The 22,614-nt window shown below is 47.1% G+C and overlaps 1 pseudogene; it reads right to left on the bottom strand.

Annotated features, from left to right (window-relative positions):
- Positions 1-1,946: 1,946 nt before the first annotated feature.
- On the bottom strand, positions 1,947-9,448 carry LOC149858419 (uncharacterized; annotated as a pseudogene).
- Between the last annotated feature and the right edge of the window lie 13,166 nt (positions 9,449-22,614).

The following is a 22,614-nucleotide window of genomic DNA, read 5'->3' on the forward strand; positions in this document are numbered from 1 at the left end:
GATGAAATTATTCATTATAATTTTGAAGAAAATAGCAGAAATTAAAAAAAAAGATACAAACCACTGAAGCAGCTCTCCATTATCTCTAATAAAAGAGGAGTTGAACTGCTGTGGTTTGCCCATGTGGGGCACCAAGAGCTTTCTTGTCATTCTTGGTTTCTTCACATGCTCCTTCTTTAAGGTATGATCCAAGGCCCTTTGAAATCTGTTATAAGGCATCTTCCTGGTCTCTGAAGATCTTTATTGATCATGCTAGTTGCCATCCCCCTTTTCTGGCCTTACCTGCCACGCCTTGATGGGAGAAAACAAATAATATATAATGCCACAAGTCCTCGTAAAGCCATGCCAGGGGTCCTGCAATGACCTCTCCCAATTCCCTCTGCACCCTGGGATGGAGATCATCTGGACCTGCTGATCTGAACACATACAGCCCCACCAGAAGTTCCCTAACTAGGTCCTTTCTGACTCTAGGCCTGGCTGCGCCACCCTGAGTCCATCCCAAATCCCAGTTGGGGGGATGTCCTGGTCCTTGCTCAGAAAAATGGAGGCAAAGAATTTGTTAAAGAGCCTCACTTGATTGAGACTATGGAGACCGGTATTCTCCTTCCAGCTTTGCCACTGATCTGCTGAGCAGCCTTGGTCAAGCCACATGCCCTCTTTCATGGCAATAATGAGACTGGCCCCTTGGTAAAGTGTGTTGATATCTATAGATGAAAAGCACTATATAAGATCAAGGTTTAGATAGTATCTAGCTGTTGGTGTCCAGGATGTCCTGAGCTCACTTTCAATTTCACTTCTTTTTTTAGAATGAAGAGTCTTTGTTGAATATACAGCAAGCTTTGTAATCAAAATCTTTACCCTGAAGTGAGGGAATCCCCAGGGTGTGGTTCTGTTTTTTTCCCACTGTTTGCGGTGAGAGAGAATAACCTCTATTCTGCCCATCTGCTTTGCAGGGAGGAGAGAATTGTTTCTGTGACCCTGAGATGTTGCTGCATAGCAGTGCTTTCTTGTATTGCACATTTTTCTGCAGTAGAACATGAAACAGAGAGTGATCTATCTTTTGGAAAGCCCTACAATGGAAGGAGCTCCTTCAACTCCTCTGTTCTCAGAAAATTTTATAGCACACTTGCTTGACTTCACTGAAGTTACACCAGGTATGAGCCTGGCCTCACGTACCAGTAACATCTTGGTTTGTACCACTCTTGCATTTAAGTCAAGAGGAGATCGTTCCAAGATCTAAACAACCTTGGGAAGTGCAAAAATTGCAGGATAGTTGGGTGGACAGGAGAAGTGTATTCAGATGGCATCATCCAGATTTCTTTAGTTGTCCTCTCTGGGGATCGATGTCTAGACACAAGCTAAGGCCTCAGTGACTTGGCTATCACCCCCTCTATCAAATGTCAGAACACAAGGCTGCCTGTGATCTTTCCAGGCCCAGCTGGCTATACCTTTTATGATCTTCAGTTCTGATGGACTGTCCCATTTCCACGTATTCCAACCAGTAGAAATGTGTTTTTCTTTTCACTGCTGGGAGGTCAGATTAAATCCATCACAGGAAGGTGACCCTCAGGTTGTACATGAGGGTGGTCAGATGCAGTGCGGCTGCTCAACTCATGCAGACTCTAAGAGTCCCCACCCACTCAGCTTTGAAGACCCAAGTACAGGGTTACCACACAAAGTATCTGCTTAGGTCTGTCCAGTGTCCTCGGAGCCCCATCAACCAGTACCGAGCCAGTGGTGTATATGAAGTGAGTTTGAAGGGTTCTTTCCCTAGTCTGAAAATCTGCAAGCAAGTGACCACATGATAGACACCCCACAACACCTTGTACCTTGACAGCAATTTGAGCAGAGGGGCAAAAGCTGAGCGATGCATGGGAACTCAGCCGCCTTCTGATGCCAAAGGGACCTACCCATCTTACAGCTGAGGCAGCACTTCCCTCAATGTACTAGCTGTGCGGCAGCTTATCCCCTTTGACCATCAGCCCATCACCTTTGGCAGCACTGGCATGACTGTTTAAAGGGTACTGGACAGCAGAGGCGGCTGGGCATAGCCTGTGAGCTCCTGCTAGGGAGAGATGGGTTGATGGAAACCACTGACAGAACAGACCAAGCATGTGGCCTATGCACATGGGACTTGTGACTCATTCACCTCACCCCTGCAGCTGGCTGCTGTTTTGTAGCGCAGGGTATGTTGCCTAGCTACTTGCTCTAGCCTTCTTGCTATTTGATTTTCTTAGAAACTGCACATACATGCTTGACTGCCTCAGGGTAGGAAGTGGCTAACCAGGATCTTGGTGGCAAATCACACAGACCCAAAATAGTGCCTTTGCTGAGGATCTTACTTGCAACCCTGGGTTCATTACAGAGAACACAGACATGTATTTGGTGTTTTTCTGCCCCTTGTGGGGTAGCAAGGGCCTGTGTATGGCCATAGGGAATACCCCCCATCACTTCCCAGTGGGGACTAAAGCCCTGGCTGGCTTGATCTTCTGAAGTCACATGCACTGCAAACATTCATATTGTTCAGTCCCAGGAGGCCCAATATACTCCAGTTAAACTGATCATGCATTTCTGGTTCCACAAAATCCCCTGTTATTCAGGAGTGCTGGTTCAGTACTGCATCAGTGATGGAAGCCCCCACTCTTGGGGTGTGGGGAACACAGTCCCACTAAGCAGCAGTCTAACAGCAGTTCATGCCAGCAGGAGATCCAGCCCAGTCTCTTGTGCCCTGGGCTGGCAGCAATCTAGGAGCCCTGCAGAGGCAGCATGCTCAGTCCTGGAAGGAAGTGTCATCTCCTCTAATTCTCCAATATTTGTCTCTAGTTACTTGAAGGTACTTCATGAAACGGGATCACCATGATATGGGCCTGGCAGCAAGGAAAAAATGGGATGTATTAGTAGACTGGACAGACAGTAGTTCTAGATGATGTGCCCAAAAGAGAGGAAATGAAGAGGGATTGAAAGAAAGGGATAAGAGAAGGAAAGACTTGGCAACAAGAAGGGATGGGGAATAAAGCAGCAAAAGATTCATTAAGCAGGATGGGAAAAGAGCTTAATTTGAGGGGAAAGAGTTTATTTCTGGGGGTGTTCTTAGTTAACAACCTTAATTAATGAATAATAATTCATGGGAATAAATAGATACCTTGAAAATGAACCTTTATCATTGCCCTTTCAGAACTACCCCACTTCACACCCCAGAAAGGGAGCTCCTGTTCCTTTGCTAGTGTCAATAAAGGGACATTTCTTCAAAATCTTGGGAGATGGAGTACATGGTTGATGACCTAGCAAGGTGACTCTGTGCCCATCTCTTCTATGAGGCTTCACTCTACTCCCTCACTGAAGAAAAAATGTGATATGCTTCCCCAGCCATAATGATTTGGACACCAAGAGAGGACCATGAGGAAGGGGTTGAGAGGGGGAAGTGCCATTAGGTGAGGGGGTGTATCAATAGCACAAGATTATTATAAAACCATTATGCTGTTAGTCATAAATCTCCTTTAAACTTATCCTGCTTTTCACTGGGATGGAGCTGTTGTCTTAGAAGGACCTATCTCAATCCTGACATTGCTTGTTAGAGATGGGGGCAGTGCAATTGACTTCATTGGGACCCTACATTTGTTGTTTCACTTAGGCTTATGCAGCATTTCATAATGTTTCAGTGTCCAACTACCTTCTATTGTAGGAGGCAAAACTTTTGTAGGACTACACCCAGGCTACTTTCTCTGTTGAGGTTCCCTAGCAACTCTATCATGTAGGTCCCCTGGATACTAAGAAATCTAAGTTCCAAGGAAATTCTGATTCTATTGGTTTTCTAGACTCTAGAGTACATTTGCACAGCTGGCCAGAGCAGATGTATTTGATTAGCATCACGGCTCCATAACTGTCCTCATTATTGGCTGTGATCTCCACTTTAGCAGTTCTGGATGGCATCCCTGGGGTTCTCATCCCTTTGGGCTAGATGAGCCTCAACCAAAGAGCCAGACTTGAGGATTTGAGGTTTTTCTTAATACTGTTCCATAATCTGTTCTCTAAATGATGGCTGTGGACTCTGCTCTAGGTATTCTTAATTTTTCCCAGGCAGCAGCAATGGAGGTTAATGTACTATGTACTTCCTTTGGGTAAGGTTTCTCAGCCATCTGAAACATCTAGCCTAGTCAGCAGTATCCTCACTCTCCCTTTTCATGTGTGGTCCTTGTTTTAGCCTCAGCTGTAAATACTGTCAATGCTTCTCTTTGCTTACAGACCTTCCCACTGTTCCTCCATCTTTACTATCTGTATAAAGAAGGGATTGTTACAGCTAGCTTTTAGAAACCTCAGCTCCCTTGTCCGACGGAAGGAATAAGCTTTTGTACATAGGAATTAGGCTTTTTTTTTTACTGTAATGGGGGTACATGTTCATGTACATGTTTTTGGCTTCTCAAACATAGTCTTACCCACTTTTCCCACTTGGAGGGTCCTCACCTAACCAAGTGAGGTGAAGAGGCAGCTTCAGGTCATCAGAACTGGACAGCAAAGGAAGTTGCTACATGCAGTTATGAAACTATGGATTCTTTGGTTGGATTTCCTTTTTCATACTTCTGTCATCTCCAGTTGGTGTTTGGATTAGAGATCTTTGAAGTGTAGATAAGCCAGAATCACTTACCCTGTAGCTGAGGCTAAGTGTCCTAGCTGAACATGAATTAGTAGGGGAAGAGGAGGCTCATCATCTACTCAGAAACTTGTAGCAAGAGCTGAAACATAAACTCCATGGGGGAGGATTCTTTCCTGATATATATATAAATAAAAATGTCAGCTAATTGACAATAACTCTTAATGGTTAGAACATGCATAGAAGTTTATGAGTCTTCTTTAGTTGCTACAAAACTGAGGGAATCTGTTCTTCAACTTCAGCAGTCAAGGTTCGTGTTCTCCTGTCCAAAAGTTCTTTGACCCATCCTTACAGCAAAGATGCTTAATCATGTGTCTGCCTCTTAGGCACCCAATAGAAGAGGGACTAGAGTGATGCAAGATGCTGTTGCTAATTTCATTGGGAACACAGCAATGACTGTGTTGCCTGCTGACAGGGAGTAGCTGTTTTCCTGTGTGAAAAACACTCTTGCGTGGGTTGTGGGGAGATATCTCTGGATTAAAGCAATGGGAAGGAAGGGGGATGCCACTGGCCATGTAGGCAACCTTTCCTTATTATTTGATATGCTTATATTTCCTTTTATTATGCTTATATTTTCTAGAATATATTTTGGCTGAAAAACAAAGAAGTGCTGGAAGGCAGGAAGTGGATTTCTGTGCATTTCACTTACTCTCCTTCTATATCCCTTGCAATAGCAGCTAATTAGTTTCCAGGTCTCAGACCCAGTTTTATACCAAACTGGTTTCACCACCCAGATTCCAGTCTTATTTAGTTCCATGGCCAAATTTAACATTTCAGAGGGAGAGCGGCAAGCAGACACCAGCTTATCTTCTTCGTGGAGCAATAATAGATGCCTAGGGCCCCTCTAGATGTCCAAGTAAAGATCTGATAGGACCTGATGAGCAATCCATACAGTTGTGCTTTCTCCCATACCACATCTACACAGCAGGAGGCATGACTGTGGGATCCAGCATCAGATCCAATCACACTTTAATGCTGGGGCAGGGGGAGCCTGGGACCGCCATTCTGGTCTTACCCTGCACCAGCAAGTAGCAAGCTCCCACAGCTGCAAGTCCTGTAGCTGACGGGCCTCTTCATAGTTTCATACTTTTTAGGGTCAGAAAGGACCTTAACAGATCATCAACTCTGACCCCCTGCCCTGGGCAGGAACGAGTGCTGGGAACATAATACCCCAGCCAGATATGTATCCAACCTCCTCTTGAAGACCCCCAAGGTAGGGGAGAGCACCACCTCCCTTGGGAGCCCATTCCAGAGCCTGGCAGCCCTAACCATAAAGTAATGCCTCCTGATATCAAGCCTGAATCTGCTCTCACTCAATTTGTGGCTGTTATTCCTTGTTATCCCAGGTGGTGCCCAGGGGAACAGAGCATCACCTATTTTCCGCTTGTCTTCCCTGGTGAGTTTATAGATGGCCACCAGATCCCCCCTCAGTCTTGTCTTGTGGAGGCTGAATAGATTCAGGCCCTTTAGTCTATCTTCATAGGGCCTGGCCTGCTTCCCCCGACCATGTGACTGGCCTTCCTCTGGACCCTCTCAAGGTTAGCCACATCCCTCTTGAAGTGCGGTGCCTAGAACTGTATGCAGTACTCCAGCTGTGGCTTGACCAATGCCGCACAGAGGGGAAGGATCACCTCCCTGGACCTGCTTGTGATGCATCTGTGGGTGCACGACAATGTGCGGTTAGTTTTACTGACTGCTTCCTCGCATTGGTGGCTCATATCTCTCCTGGAGTCAACAATGACTCCAAGATCCCTTTCAGCCACTGTGTTGTTGAGAAGGGTGTTCCCCACCCAACAGGTGTTTTGCTGGTTCCTCCTCCCTCGATGCAGCACCTTGCACTTGTCTGCATTGAATCCCATCCTATTCTCATTTGCCACCCTTGTAACCTGTCTAGATCTAGCTGGATTCTGTCCCTCCCCTCCAGCGTGCCCACCTTGCCACACATCTTTGTGTCATCAGCGAATTTGGACAGCGTGATTTCCACGCCCACCTCCAAGTCGCTGATAAAGATGTTGAATAGCACAGGCCCGAGGACGGAGCCCTGGGGAACTCCACTACCTACATCCCTCCAGGTTGAAAATAACCTGTCCACCACCACTCTCTGGGTGCGACCATTGAGCCAATTTACCACTCATCCAACTGTGTAGGCATCAATGCTGCAGTTGCCTAGTTTTTTTATGAGCATGGGGTGAGAAACAGTGTAAAAGGCCTTCTTGAAGTCCAGGTAGACAACATCCACCTCAACACCTGCATCCAAGGACTTTATGACCTAGTCATAAAAGGAAACAAGGTTAGTCAGGCAGGATCTGCCTGCAATGAACCCATATTGGTTGCCCCTAAGCATTACCTCCCATGCTGGGCCCCCGCGGATGCGCTCCTTGATAATTTTCTCAAAGGTCTTCCTAAAGACTGAGGTGAGACTAACTGCCCTATAGTTACCCAGGTCCTCCTTTCTCTCCTTCTTGCAAATGGGGACCATGCTGGCCCTTTTCCAGTCCTCTGGTACCTGGCCAGAGCACCATAAGTGCTCATACAGCCGTGCCAGGGGCCTTGCCATGACCTCCACCAATTCCCGCAGTACCCTCAGGTGAGGAACATCCGAACCTGCTGATTTATACATGTCCGTCCCTTCAGTAGTTCCCTAACTTGGTTGTCCCTGACCTTAGGCATGGCATTGTGTCCCCTGAGCCTGTCCATAATCCTAGTGGGGGAGTTGTCCTGGTCCCTGCTCAGAAATATGAAGGCAAAGAACTCGTTGAAGAGATCAGCTTTTTCCTTTGAGGCAATCACCAAAATGCCAAGTCTGTCTTGTAGGGGCCCCACGTTACTCAGTGCCTTTTTCTTACTCCCTATGTATTTGAAAAAGCACTTTTTGTTATCCTTAATTCTGGTCACCTGCCCTAGTTCTGTCTCTACCTTGGCCTTCCTAACAGTCTCCCTGCAATCACGAGCAGCAGAGGTGTAATACTCCTTGGTGATAGCCCCTTGCCTCCACTGATGTGTTTTGTCCTCAGGCCCACCTGGCTGCCTTTACTGAGCCACGGGGGCTTTTTAGCACTCCTGTGCCCTTTGGTTTGTGTTGGGACTGACTCCCTCTGAGCTCTGAGGATCATGGTCCCTAAGGAACAACCACCTGTCCTGGACTCCCACCTCATTGATGCTCTGAGTCCTCAATGTCTCTCTTACTAATCTCCTTAGCTCATTGAAGTCAGCCCTCCTGAAGTCTAGGACTTTTGCCTTACTACTTGCTTTCACCACCCTGTGCCAGATAGTAAATTCCAGCAGATGATGGTCACCAATGCCTAGGTAGTTGAACACCCATAGATCCCTCACCAGGTTATCGCCTGTAGCAAGGACCAAGTACAGCAAGGCATTTCCTCTGGTGGGATTGTATGCCACCTGGGTTAGGTGGAGGTCCTGTATGCCAGCTAAAAACCTACATCAGCGTTCAGACCCATCTGACTGATCCTCCCAGCAGATGTCTGGGTAGTTTAGGTCAACCATGACAACCATATCCCTTGTCCTTTCAGCCTCTGTGAGCTGACCTGAGAATTCCCAGTCCCGACTGTCCCCCTGGTGAGGCGGTCTGTATCAAGTCTCTTTCCCCACGACCCCTTTGCATTTTAACCCAGAGCGCCTCGGTTTGCCCCTCTTCTGAACCCATCCTGATCATCGAGGACGTATATTGCTCTTTAACATAGAGCACTAAACCTCCCATCTTTTTTCCCTACTCTATCCTGTTTATGCAACCTATAGCCCTCGATATTTACTGCCCAGTTGTGGGTAGAGTCCCATTAGGTTTCTGTAAGCCCAACCAGGTCTGGGTTTTTGCTAGCTAGCAGGAGGGTGAGTTCCTCCTGCTTATTCCTCATGCTTTGAGCATTTGTGTAGAGGCAATTGAGACCTCCTATGGGTGTTCGTGCTACCTTTTTGTTCCCAAGCTTGCCTGAGCCCTTGTCACTTACCTGGGTTGTTCCTGCTCGTGTCACCTGGCTTGATGTCAAAGTGTCCTCCTGCACCTCTGCATCCCCATCCTGCAATGAACTTAGTTTAAAGCTTGCCATACGAGATCAGCCAACCTGGAAGAGAAAACACGCTTACCTTTCAGGGAGAGATGTAGCCCATCCCCTCCTAGCATGTCTCCTGCGTGGAAGTGTGGGTTGTGGTTGAAGAATTCGAAGCTCGCCCAGTAACACCAGCTCTGAAGCCACCGGTTGACCTTTCCAATGCAGGCCTTGTGGCGCCGTCCCTATCTGCTCACCAGAAGAACAGATGAGAAAACCACCTGTGCTCCCGTCTTCCTCAACTTAGACCCAGAGGCTTGAAGTCTCTCATGACACAGCCTGGACTACTCCCGGCCACGTCATTAGTGCCCACGTGGATGAGGACCAAGGAGCAGTGATAAGAGGGCCGGATAAGGTCCAGGATCATTGCTGTGATGTCCCAAATCCAAGCTCTGGTCAGGCAGCAAACCTCACGTACCATTGGATCTGGACAATAGATGAGTCCCTCTGTTTCTCTCAGCAGGGAGTTGCCCACAACGATGACACAGCGTCTCTTCTTCTGCTTACCTGGGTGGCCCTCAGCTCGTTCAGTGATGGCAGCAGGCACCTCTGATGCACTTTACTCCACCGCACACCCCTCCAGTGCAGCCAGAGCCTCATATTTGTTCCCCAACTGCACTGGAGGTGCTGTTTCTATGGTGAGAGGTCTGGCCCTGGAGGTGACCATCCTCCACTCACTAGCATCTGCTTCAGGGCATTCCCTAAAGCAGAATGCTTCTCTTAGCTGTGGCAGCATCCTTCCTGGGATACTGCTGTGACTGCGAGTCCCGTGAACTGCAGGACTCCCAGACACGGCAACACGTGGGAGATTGCCATGGCTGAGAATCTCATCAGCTGATGGGGCTCCCAGCCACAGGGGCATACCTTGCATATTATAGCTGGATAGAAACCAGATATAAAGTTATTACACATTTTCCAGCTCTGACTTTATAGCTGGATGGACCTTTTATGGCATGATAGTTACTTTGCACATATAGCTAGTCTAAATTATGCAGTTAACAAGTTAACTGCATAATACATGTAACATGTAAAAGGGGACCCTAGATTTTTAAGCAAGAAAGTATCATTATGAGACATCTAGTCTGACCGGCTGCATTACAAATAGCATAGATTTTCCATGGAGATTCTCTACAGATTCCTTCCAAATACAATATATTATTAGATTGTATAAGATTTTGTGGACCATCAGATTATTGTGAACTCTCCAAATTGCTCATGGACTACCACACAATTTTAGCATTCAGTTTTTAATTGAAAAGGGTTGAGAAGGAAGGGAGGAGAGGAGAAGGCAAGACCACTTGAGGACCACTTCTTACAGCCTTGCAAATGACCAGTTGTTTGGGAACTAATGGCTTATAGTGAACCAAAATGGTACTTTGGAGATGGAAATACTTTACACCTTGATAAACTGGAGAATTTAATTCAAAGTGTTATGGAAAGCTCTAGTAACAGTTGGTGCTCCAGGGCATATGCAACCACTTCAACTTTCTCCTCACAGGTAACAGAACCTGAAAAAAACAGGAAGGAGGATACAGGAACTTTGATTTGCAAATCTATTGCAAGTGGGTAGGAAGAGTGAGCGAATGCTGTCGGTCTGGGGTCTTTGTGAAATATGTGGGTGAGTCATGCTAGTTTTACAGACATTGGTGTCCATATTACAAACACCGCCCCTCAGTCATGACCTGCCCCCACTGCCGACTTTCCCAGAACTGAGGCCATTGACTAACAGTTCTGTGGAGACCAAACAGCTGTCTCACTCTTAGAGGTGGGTCTCCCATTGGCACAGCAGGGTAAGGGACCCTTGTGCTGCAGATCTCAGTACAGCACTTGCTCAGGGACTTCAGTTTCCAGTGGCATTAATCTGGCATCTTTTTACTAAAAGCTGTCACTAAAAACCTCTTAGACTGGATACTGAAGGAGCTTTGCTTTGCTGTCTCCAAGGGGAACCCCACTGAGCATGCAGTGAGAGAACTGAGACCCTGCTGTAAATAGAGCCGTAGTGGCTATTTCATTCTGCAGCTACTGAGCATGAATAATTTCCTTTGCCGAACAGGAAAAAAATAAAAATTATGGTGGATGTGACTCCAGGACTTCCAGCTCTCCGACTTTACCATGCTACTCCACCACCGTAACTTTCTCTAGTTGGTATGGCAGCACTCAGCAGCTTTTAGGGCACAGTGATGACTGAACACGCAGGAGTGTGGGATTCCAGCTGGAAAAAAGTACACTGCATGATTTGCCATGTTAACCACACAGATCTTGGAATTCACATGGTGGAAATGAGGCCCATGAATCAGGAGGCCAGCACCCTGGAAACTGGCTTGTCACAGACTGCAGCTGGGCTGTGCAGGAATTAGGCCACTGGAGGGAGTGGGGGTAGGTCTCCAGGACCAGTTGTGATTGGTGCAGCTCTTTGGGAGACTTTCTAGTAGGTACTGCTGGGGCAATAGGGAAGGCTGCTTTAGCCAGAGGGGAAGAGGAATCGTGTGGATGTGAAATGATCACAGCCGAATAAGCAAATGAGATAAGAGTCTGCCATATGCCATGGCAGGAGGAAAAGACAACGAGGTTTTAGGGCTAAATGTGCAGCAAAGATCTGGCTGTCTGGGAGGTGACAGTCCTTCCCTCTACAGCTCTGAGCTCTGGAACCCGGCGCAGTTCTGCATCCCAGGAAGATGTCACAAAAGCCAGCGCGGTTCAAAGAAGAACTCAAGTCACGAAAGGGCAGGAACATCCTGAGGTAGGACTGGGGGCGCTACTTCAACACTGCAGTGGCGAGGCAGGCCCCAGATACATGCACCAAGACAGAACTGTGTCTAGTTGGGGATGTGTTAATACTTCATAAACACCTGAAGGGGGTGAGCACCTCTAGGCTGGCTGTGGGACAGGTTTCTGGGAACAATGAAGCAAAACTGGCAGAGGAAGAAAATCAGGAAACTCTTACAGAACTGTCTGCTGATGGAAATGGTGGCAGCCCTCCTGCTAGCCCAGATACACTGAAGGGACCAATCCTGAAGAAGCTCTGGGGTTTCTTCATAGGACCCTATGGGAGCTGTGATCAGGTGATGCACTCAAGACAGCCATCCTGCTGTAATCAGGAAGGGCTGGCAGCAATGACTTGCAAGGAAGGGTCCAGGATTTTCTGTCAGATTCTCCAAAGCTCTGTGCTGACGGCCTTCAGGACATGTTGTAAGATGCACTTGTTCTTCCTAGGTTGTCCGGGGTCAGGAGAAGGCCTTACTGGGCTCACAGTTGCAGTCACCACCTCCCCCATGTAATGTACACTGGATGAGATTGTCCTTCAGAGCTGGTCTTTCAGAACCTGTCACTTCACAGCTGTCACAGTGCTTGTGACACACTGCCTTCCCTCTGTCTCTCTGGTGCCCAGGGCCTTGTCACTTCAGAGAGAGAAGGCTAGGGCCAGTTTAAATATATGGCTCTGCAGGGCAGCCAGAGGCTAGCAGATCGCAGTGCTCATCTCCCAGCCACTCAGACCTAAGCGGTGTTTCCTCTTATTCGGTATAAGGTCTTCACTCCTTCTCAGGAACAACTATCTCCCATCACCTTCCTCCTGCTTTGGCCTGTAGCTCAGTGACTACCTCTGAGGAGCAGGGACATCATGATCCCTCTTCCCTTCTGAGGACTGTCAAGTGCCACCTCCATCTCCTAACAGAGTGGGTGCTGGGCAGATCTTTCCCCTTTGGTGTGAGCCCTGCAGGGGCTACTGGCAAGACACTACAATAATGCTTCTGATGGCTGCAGTAATTCAACAGTGCATGGGAGTGGCTGGGATTGCAGAGCCAAGACAGGAAGGACAGCATCCAGAATGACTGAGAGCATTGGAAAGAATGAGCTGCATACAGCCTCCTCTGGGTGCAGACATGCTCATGGACAGGCCATCCACACTGAGATCTCTTTCACTGAAGCCTCATCTGCTATAAATTTCATACCACACTCTCCCTAAGGTTTTTCTCTGTCCTCATCAGTCAGATGACCCTGTTATGATTATTGCTGTCACTGATTCATGTGACACAGCCTCCTTCCTGGCGCATTCCTCAGCTGGTAGATTAGGAACTGCTTTTTCTCTCTCTGCCATGCTGGTGATTGGCAGGGCCCTATTTAGAAGTCACATGGCTTGGCCAGTCCAGCCACAGCTGTCTCTTGGCTTTGCTGTTTCAGTTTTTGAAGTAGGGAGGAGGAAGGCACTGGGATCTGAGTGTGTTCACAGCTGGTCTCCTAGTCCCAGAGCTTATTCCATAGCATAGCAGAGGAGGAGTTGGGACAGAGGAAGGGGTTGCATCACATTTCGTGCTCTCAACCCATGCCTTGCAGGATCACTTCCTTGCTGCCCATCCCTCCAGTCATTTAACAAGTCTGCTTTGATACCTCACAACTGTCACCCAGTTTCAAAGTTAACGATGTAGACAAAACCTATGGCTTAAATGACATGGAAACCCCAGGGCAGGGGCATCGCCACAGGCATTGCCGGCGTTGACCTGGTGTCCCAAAAGCCACCTCTGCGCTGTCACCATTGTCACAAAACTACCTCTTTCTAGCTAGGCTTTGCTGCTGGTTTATATTCCTAACCTTTTCATTGCAGACACAAGGCCCCATGGTTTCTGCAGTGGTCCCCTATAATATGTTGCCATGCGCTACAGGAGGTGATGAATGCAGGTGTCTCTGCATGCATTGGGTTCAATACACATCAATTCTACCAGGCCAGGAGGATCCACATTTCATCCCTTCTTTCCTGAGCTTCTGGTTGGGGCTGCGTTTTTCCTGTTTTTTTCTGGGTGTGTCCCTTACTCCCACCCCACCCCTCTGAAAAGACACAAGAGAAGCTTGGTGATTTGCATCCTCTCTCCCACTCCCAATCAACTTCCCATTCAGGGTATACATGATTAGAGATCACCACAACCCCACCATGAAACTAATGAGCAGGTTTGAGGGGGTAGGTGAATGCATGGTCCCCTGGGATGTATAGAAGGGATTGTGTTTAGTGGGGAGGAGATCACTTTTGGAGCAGTAATCAGGGATCATCTGTGAGGTGCAGGTGGTATGTAGTTGATTTCCTGTGATATTCCTGTGGGGTGGGAAGCCGAGGACCTGTGTCCTTCCAGCCTTCCCCTCTTCATGTCCCTTCCTTCTGAGTCTGCAAGCTTCCCTTGAATTGAAAGGCTGCAGGCTGACTTCATCCACAAAGCATTCAGAGACACAATGCAGCCTGTGGCCATTCCTGCACGGTATCCTGTCCGCTCACATCCCTGGGTCATTTCCATGGATTGTTTTGCTTTGATTCTGTAAGGCTCAAATGTTGCAAGTTCACCCTGGGGATTGGTGATGAACATGAAAAACATGCCTTGCAGTCTGATGGTATTTAAATCAGACCTGGAGTGCACGAGGGTATTGGACAATAGCATGAAAGGTCAGTCAGCTGCAGAGCCCCCGTGCTGTGGCATGTAGAGATGGGGGAGCAGACAGTCCAGGGCTGCCTGTTCCCTCATCTTGAGGCACAGCGCACCCTAGCAAGCCACTTTGCTCTGTGGCTGGCTGGGGTGCAGTATGCCTCACTGTGGGAGCTCCACAACTCACAGGGCTGCCTGCCTCCCCATCTCCATGTGCTGCTCATCTCCATGTGCTGCTCCCTGGCTGGCTGTGGCACAGGGTGCCTCAGCTTGGGGGCTGCCTGCTGGATATCCCTGTGCTGAGGCACCCTGTGCCCCTAGCCTTCTCCCTGCAGCATGAGGAGCCCAGCTGGGAGCCGGAAGGAGCTGGGCATGGCCTGTAACAAAGGGCATGTGCAGGGGCATGCACTGCAGCTCAAAGTAACACCATAAATTTGTGCACTACTACTTGTGCCACTGCAAGTGCACAGCCCCGCTTATCGGGACATGGCCAAAAGGGCGATTTGCTTTTCCAGGGTCCTCAGTGGAGAATATCTACTTCTTACCTCCCACACTTAAATTTTCCCACAAAGGTCTTCAGTCATAGGGAATTTTGGTTAAACAGGGTCAGACTGAATTCTCCCTTGGGAAGTATGGCAGTGCTAAACCTATCTCAGCCACAGTACAAGGCACTCTGTCCTTTCTGGCTTTAGGTGCTTTTTCCACAGCAATACAAACCTGTGCTAGCAGATATAAGTGACTAGTGTCTTGAATCAAGGCTATCTCAGAGCACAGGGGTCAGCCCCAGAGCCACCAGCATTGGATAGATATAAGAGCTTGGAGATAAGCTTGGATTTGAGCTTGGATCCAGATCTGGTTACACATCTGAGCTGGAAAATTTAACAATGGAAGGGGCTGAGGGTTGAAAGTTTTTCTGATAGGTTCAGAAACCAGTGACACTAGTGGCATTGGCCAAAGTGCTTGCCAAGTCCACATGATTCTGATTCTGTGATCACTAGGCTGAACTCTACCATACTGCAGCACCCACTACAGATCAACTCCTGCCTTTCTGTCTGCCAGTGTCTAGCTACACGTTTCCAGTCTACTGCTATTTCGGTCCTTCCGTTTTATAATAAGTAACTTCCCAGTATGCTGGAGGGAGCAGCAGTGGGTCAAAGGCTGCTGGCACATGATTCAGTTCTGTCTTTGACACTGAGACGGGAATTTTTCTAATAGACATCATCTGTGAATGTCCTAGAAAACAATACCATGTATCTGGGCAGGAAATGTGTTGAAAGAGGCAGCATTTGACTCCAGACACTACCTTTTTGTCTCTCTGCAGACTACAGAGATGGGCAAGAAGGTCCAAGGTTTCTATTACAAAATTCCTATGTATAGCTATATAGTCACCTTTGGTGAACTCTGTCCTGGCAGAAGTGAAAGGATAGGGCTATGCAATACCCTAATTCCTGGACTTGTTTGGGAAAGTTTATTTTTCCATTCAAAAAAGCTTTTGACAAAAATTAAACATTTTGCCTTATTGTCAATGTTCTCAGTGATTCATTCGAACGCTGCCTAGCAAATGAAAAGTTTGAGTTGCTGAATTTTTGGTTTTCCAATGGAAAAAAATAGGAGAGAAAACGCTTTTCTGAAAAAAGAGGTTATATAATTGAAAACCCAAGTTTCTATAAAAAAAAAAAACCAGAAAATTCCCAGCCAGCTTTACTCTCTGCTGTAAACCAGACAAGCAACTGTAAACCAGACGAGCAATTTCATGACCAGTGTTAACATAAGCCATCTTTTATGTTGCCACCTGTCCCTTCAGGTATCTCTTGTGCTTACAAAAATAGCAAGCAGTAGCCTGCCTGGCAGATCCAGCTTGCTCTAAGAGAGATTCTTGGCTGTTAGGAGAGAAGTGATCTTGTACTGGGAATGTATGTGGTAGAGGAGCTTTTCCTAGAGGGCTCTGCGGAGTAGTGCTTGATTTAAGGGCATAGAGGAGGGTAGAAAGCTATCAGGGGCCTCGAAGAAGGTGTTGGTTCAGGGGAAACCAGGGAAAAAGATATTTTCTTATCAACCAGATAGAAAGTTTCCAAGGGCAGGAGTAGAACCCTTGGAAAAGCACTGGGAACCTGTGAAGGATGTAATGGACTGATGAATGTAGTGCAGAAAGCAGGAGATGTTACTGAGTTAAATGGTTTTGTTAACCAGTTCTCAGAAGGGAAAAATAATAACTGAACCAGTTGTCATATTATCTTTTGCATTAGTGGGAGAAGCAGAGGCAGCTGGAGTGATATATGCCTTATTGTGGCACTACTTATTGATATGTTGCTTAGATGAACACACAGCTAGCTTTTTGGCTATGGAAGGGATTCAGCCCAGGAATGATTTTGGATTGCCAGTAATATAAAATCAGGCATTTTGTAGCAAAAGTAGGCGGTTCATATGGGAAATTTTTGCTCACATAGCACTGCCTGTGGTAGTACCACATCCATCCCTTTTTTGGGGCAGGCTTATCTCCCAAACCAAATTCCTGAAACAGCATCTCCTGCAAGCTTCTCTCTTTACTGAGCTGCTTCTGGAGCCTTTTATCTATGCAGAGATGACTCGATCCTGGTCTCCAAATTATTGTTTTAGGAGCAGCTAACTAGGCTAGGCCCAGTCCTCCTTAAAGGGCTAATCCACTCTGTGACATCACACTTACTAAATGTCAGGGGTTTGGGGGAAGATGCTAGTTAACAAGAATGTCTATTAATACGAATAGACTTGCAAAAATATCCCACTGCTACCCATATGGCTTGTCTATATGAAAGCACATGTCCTGTTCCTTGCAGAGAAAGTGAAGACTACAGTGAGACCTTGCTGTCACCAAGTTTCTGGACCTTTGGATGGGTTCTGTGATGACATTCAGGCTCTGAACAATCAGGCTGTCTTTTCAGACCCTGTGTAATTTGTTACAATGCCTGGTATGGTGACTTGAAGTCACATGATTATATGGAAGGTCTATCTGTGCCATTGGTCAGAGTGACAGCCCTGACTGCAGGAAGTTACAAAACAGGATCTCAGCAGAGGCGCTTGTGCAGAGAAATGACCTGTCATATTCTGCCAAAAAAGAGCTTGGAATTTCCGCTTGTCAAGGCAGGGGGAAGAGCAGCAGTAAGGGCTAATAAAGAAACTGCATGGGCATGCAGACCACTTCCTTATGAATTGGAAACCATGGGAGAAGATCCCCTTTATTCTTCCTCATCCTTTGGGCGAAATTTTCCTGGATGTAAGTTATGTTCCTCTTCTGAAAACCAGGGCAGGAGTGTCTGCTGAAATCAACCAGCACTCACCAGATATTAAGCAGCTGAAAGCCTGTTCCTTGGCTGCTGTGAACTGGAACAGTCCTTCAGGATAAATTAACCTGCCCAAGGTCTACTCTGATTCGTGCCAATAGCCTGAGTAGCCACCATGGTGATTGGGAAGTACTGTCCTGAGAAACTGTGGTTATGCTTTCTGTTTGTAGGGAGCAGGAGAATGAAAGGGCCTATTTTAAGACTCCATTCAGCAACTGGAAAGGTGTAAAAGGGCCTTGGCTACAAGAGGGAAAAATAGCAATTGTAGTTCTTCACCTGGTAATCAGAGAGGTAGAAGCTGCAGTATAGGAAAAGTGCAGATTCTTCTGCTATCTGACAGAAGAGGTCAAGGTCAAACAATGAAAAGAAAACACCAGGGAACCTCTCTGTCACAGCTTTCATGGTTGTGACTGGTAGCAGAGTGAACACATGGGAAAATATAGGCAAGGTAGCTCATAGCATCACTCTCAGATCCTGGATATCTTTATTGATTGTAGTGTATTTGTCTGATCAGCCCTGGACTGGTTAAAATTTTGTATGTGTGATGTAACACATGGCATGTAATCTGCAGCACCTGTGGATCAGCTATCCCTGGTACAACTCTTCCAAGTTAATTCATTCCTGCCTGTCAAAAAGAAAAGGAAAGTAGCTGTAGAGCTACAATGGCAGATGGGAAATAAGGGAGTTTACCTGCAGTGCAGGTGGGGAAAGAAAAAATTAGAATATAAGAATTATTTAATAATGCCTCACACCTGAGGGCTACAGCATGTTTTCTTTCTCTGGGACTGGTCAGTGCCAGATGCTTCAGAAGAAGGTGAAAGGATGTCACAGTGAAAGATATGGAATAATCTTCCCTAATGTTAGATCTCCTCCTAATCTCTGATAATTAGAGATTAGTTTAAAACTGGAAATTTAAGATTTAACCTCCCCTCGAAAAATTTTGTTGGCAATAACTCTAATAATTTTGGATAATCATATATTTCCCAAAACAACACATTAGGGTTTTTTGCTAAGCTTTTGGCCCTGACAAATCCTTGTGGCAATGCATCCTATGGTCTTAATTGTATGCTGTTTGAAAAAGTGTGACTCAACTTAGAGCTCTGCTAACAAATCCCAGAATACCTTGAATTTTCTGCTAAAATAATTAACAGCCTATTAGCTAAGATTGCTATTTCAGCTGTCTGTGTTTGGATTTCGAGTCAACCCCCTGTGCAATGGCTGGGGCAGGGAGAGCACATCAGGGTTCCAATATATTAGGAGCCAACTTTCATGAGTTAGAATTGTAGGACTGGGAGGGGCCGCCTAGCTAGATCATCAAGTCTGGTTCCCAGTGTTTGCAGGTAATTAGTAACCCAGGAAATCCCCAGAATCACCATGTCAGGCCCTCACATGCCAAAAACACACCAAGAACACACAATAACATGCCATAGGCAGAAGCAGGGAGGTGAAGGCACTGCCAGTGTCTGCCCACTGCAATGACAGGAAAGTAGTTAGATAATATATGCTCACAAGATTCTAGCTGAAGACAAAATAATTTCTTGTGAAGATGAATGGCCTTTTGTGGCCCTATGGGGTTACAGGGATAAACTATAGTCAGTGCTTGCCTGCCTTGTTCGTCAATCCTGGGCCACCCAGGTCTCCATTTTTGGGTTTGCCCAACACAAGAGTGAGTTGTTCCTAAACACAGAATTGGGAATGCTGTAGTAGTTGGAGTCTTAGTTTCTTACTAAATCTATGGCACAGAAACCTGTGGTGCAGGCAGCTTGCATATGAGCCTGTTACTTCCAAGGTACCAGTCAAACCACTTTGGATGCATGGATTTAGCAGCTGAGGAGGTAGCTTGGTAAGGTCTCAGCCTACTTCCTTGTGAACAGGTGTGCATATTACACATACTGCTCTTGGGAGTCTCAGCAGAGAGGCCATCAGCTGAATGGGCTGCTGTTTGGCATAGCCAGCAGGCCTAGTCCTTCAGGGAAGTATGCTTTCTGGTGGTCCATGTGTGGCCTGTTGTAGAGATGCACAGAAGCTGTGAGTCCACAGGCACTGCCAGTTCAGTACCTATTAAGAGCACAGATCTGTTGTTGATAGATAAAATGGGCAGGAGTAAGTGCGTCAGCACGGATTTGGTGGCAGCCTACAACTTCATGAGGGGTACACCAGAACCTGGGAGAACATGTGTTCACCAGAGCTCTCCAAGGGACAAAAAGGTCTAATGGCCATAAACTCCAGGAAGGCTGATTTAGACTGGATATTAGAAAAAGGTTCTTTACAGTTTGTGTCCAGGGTCTGGAACAAACTGCCCCCAGAAGTGGTGCAAGCACCTACTCTGGATTCCTTAAAAAAAACCTGGATTTATTTCTTGCTGGAGTCACTTGATCCCAGCTGACTTCTGGCCTATGGTGGGGGGCTGGACCCAATGATCTCTTGAGGTACCTTCCAGCCCCTAATGTCTATGAAATCTCCTTTTGGGAAGTATAGGCCAGAGGGAAGGATGACATGACTGATGTGAACTGATGAACTGGCACCAGAATGGCTGTTTCCAGGCAGGATGTTCCTGAGCACAAATGGCTACTTCCTGACACTCACTATTCACCCATCTTCTGTGGGGATTGGGCTCTGGAATAAACTTCCCAAGGAACTCAGGTAGGTCCCAAATCTGACCATCTTTAGGAAATACTGCAAATTCTTCCTCTGCTACCACACAAGATCACCCCATGACACCTCTGCTAACTAGCAAAAACTGAGCAAACAGCACCCCGAGAAGAGTTCTAACCCCAGAAGAGGAGCTTTGCCAGAGAGTCTGTGAAATCAGCTAGGGATTTCGCTGTTATTGATTTTATGAGGATGTCCTTCAGATGCTATAATGATAGGCAGCAAGATGAAACCCTTTGATGCAGAACCACAAGGCCACTTAGAGACATGTGGCATTAAAACATTGAACGAGCTTTAGTTAAAGAGATCCTGCCTCCATTTTTAAGTGCTGGGACACTGAGATACGAGATGCTCTGGGCGCTTTAATTAGAACGTTTCTCAGAGCCGCTCTAATTAAAGTGCCCCCCCCACACACACATGCACGCTCCTGGAGCACATGTATACCCTTAGAAACTAAGTGGCTCAGAGAGGCATAAACTTTCATAGGCAACAACCTATTTTTCCAGGCGGAAAGAAAGCACAAGATAAACACAAGGTGGCCCAGTTCTTCACATGTGAGTACCCTACTTTACACACAAGTTATCCTTTCACAGACTGACACAGCTGTAGAAGAAAACTGAATTTTATCTGATCTTGTGTATCATTAGCCCACTGAGTTGTAATTCCTGAGTATGACTGTAAAAGGAGGAGCCCACTTTGATTTTTTGGGCCCTTGGAAGTTGCAGAGATTATCAGCTGATTTGTCATCAGAGCTGAGTTCCTCTGGAATTGCTAAGGGTAGAAAGTCCCTGGATGACAGCCATAGGGTCAGTTTTCTGAGGGCTTCTTGCCACTGCAGCTTCATTTTGTAAGTGCGGTGACCTCTGCAATTGGCAGGCAGCCAAAGGTAAAAGGTTCTTCCCAGCCAGTCTCTCTTGGGGGACAAGCAGTGAGTTCAAGCAAGGTGCTTTGTAGTTTACAAGGGAAACCATCCAAATCTGGATGGCAACAAGCCAAAGTATGTATTTACAGAAGTGTTGCTAAACAGAGAGCCACAGATGGGGGCCTGTGTTTGGGTTTAGTGCTTCCCTCTAGTGCACAGAGCATGTACTTGCATTTGTGCTGCGTTCTTTCGCTCTGAGGTTTGGAAGCCTGGGCTACCTCTGCTAGGGGCTTAGCGTTTCAGCCATCATAAAAGTCATCTGGGGCATGAAGCTTGATGGCTAAAGGCATGTGAACTGCATTATAAGGATGATTATTTAATTTTTGTATTCCACTGCAGCCTAGAGGCTTTAGGTCAGGAAGCAGAGCCCCATCGTGCCAGGCACTGTAATCATATTATGTAATGAATGACAATCACTGCTCCAAAGAGCTAACAGGTCCTTGATAGGCTAATACATTGAAAGGCTAATGGGAGAAGTGGCTTAGGAGCAAATTCCAGTGGAAAATGACACTGTGTACGTTACTTGTACTATAACTACGTCTAAAGGTTCAATTGTGCTGCATACAGGTGTCCCTCACCAATCGCGGGGGTTAGGCTCCTTAAAGTTCCCGTGGCTGGCAAAACTGGCAGGACTGGGGGAGCAGGGGCTGTGGGTGGGGGGTGAGGGGCACCAGCAAGGCTGGGGGAGCAGGGAATGAGAGGCATGAGCAGGGTCAGGGGGGCCATGGCAGATATTTTCAGACTATACTTCCCCCTTCTCTGAAGCATGGATACTCAAAACCAGGGCTGGCAAGGGAAACTTGTAAACTAGAGAGATGGTACCTGCTGCAGAGAGCTTACTAGTGCACAGGAGACTGGTAAGGAGACGAAACTGAGACACAGAGAGGGGAATGCAAAGCTGAGTGATGGTGGTGGCAGAAGAGGACTCAAATTCAAACTGTAACAATGCAGATGAGAGCTAGTAGAAAGACCGGGGAGCTTAGAGCCTGACGTATAACAGGAGGCTAAAAGAGCTTGTCTTGCCTAGTCTGACAAAGGAAAGGCTGAGAGGAGATACGATTGTTCCTTAGAAATCTATCAGGAAAATGAACACCAGGAAGGTAAAGGAACTACTGGCATTTAAACTAATGGCCAATGTTAACACAGGAACCAATGAATGTAATATGCCATGGGTGGGCAATTATTTGGGCTGGAGGGCCACTTGGGGAGCTTGAGCGAGCTGTTGTGGGCCAGGTCAGTACCACCCCCACCCCCCGCAACAGCTCACCCAAACTTTGTAAGTGGCCCAAATAATTGCTCAACACGGCTCTAAGGGCGGAGAGAGCAAAAGTTAGAGGAACCCAACCTTTGTTTACTCCCTTCTCCCTGCACCCCTCCCTGATTCTCCAGCATGTGGTTGGGCTGGTGCTGTGCTGTATTCCTACATGCCAGCTCAGGCCACGTGGGCACAGCTGGAGCACCTTCTATCTGACCCAGCCACATGCCGGGGACTTGAGGCTAGGGAAGGGTTTCAGGGAAAAAGGGGAAAACAGAATGGGGTACTGGCCTGGCTGGGACTGGATGACCTGTGGTTCCTGGCCCCCTTCTCTGTGCACCCCCACCCCTG

The sequence above is a fragment of the Crocodylus siamensis genome, chromosome 8 (assembly GCF_052110815.1).
Source record: "Crocodylus siamensis isolate JL-2025a chromosome 8, ASM5211081v1, whole genome shotgun sequence".
In the NCBI taxonomy this organism is placed as follows: domain Eukaryota; kingdom Metazoa; phylum Chordata; order Crocodylia; family Crocodylidae; genus Crocodylus; species Crocodylus siamensis.